At 28.2% G+C, this 344-nt stretch overlaps 1 protein-coding gene across 1 annotated transcript in view; it reads right to left on the bottom strand.

The window, feature by feature from the left end:
* Positions 1-344, bottom strand: part of LOC119581722 (spondin-1-like) — a gene marked incomplete at its 5' end in the record, with an annotated part of 49715 nt that overhangs the window by 27941 nt on the left and 21430 nt on the right.

Raw genomic sequence — 344 nt, 5'->3', positions numbered from 1 at the left:
CTTCTTTTTTTTCATCACGCAAAAGTCTTGATTTTTCTTTTCAATCTTCCTTTTTTATCTATTCCAAACGTGCGTTTTTTTCCTCTAAATATCATGCTTAATATTCGTAATATTATAACACATTTGGTAAATTCAGAGTTTGTAGAATCTGTTGCATAAATACATATTTCGTGTTGAAAAATTTGTCTTGATTTCCTTCTGGGTTAGTCGTTGATTTTTTATGATGGCAAAGTAAACACGATGGTATACGCATATTACACAAAATATTGAAAATAAAAAGCAAAAAAGTTATATGTTAGGTACTCCCCTAAAATTTATGAATGGAAGTAACTTTTCAAGCTTAA

This window comes from Penaeus monodon, chromosome 15 (genome assembly GCF_015228065.2).
Source record: "Penaeus monodon isolate SGIC_2016 chromosome 15, NSTDA_Pmon_1, whole genome shotgun sequence".
Lineage (NCBI taxonomy): Eukaryota > Metazoa > Arthropoda > Malacostraca > Decapoda > Penaeidae > Penaeus > Penaeus monodon.
This window is presented reverse-complemented; position numbering and strand designations above follow the sequence as displayed.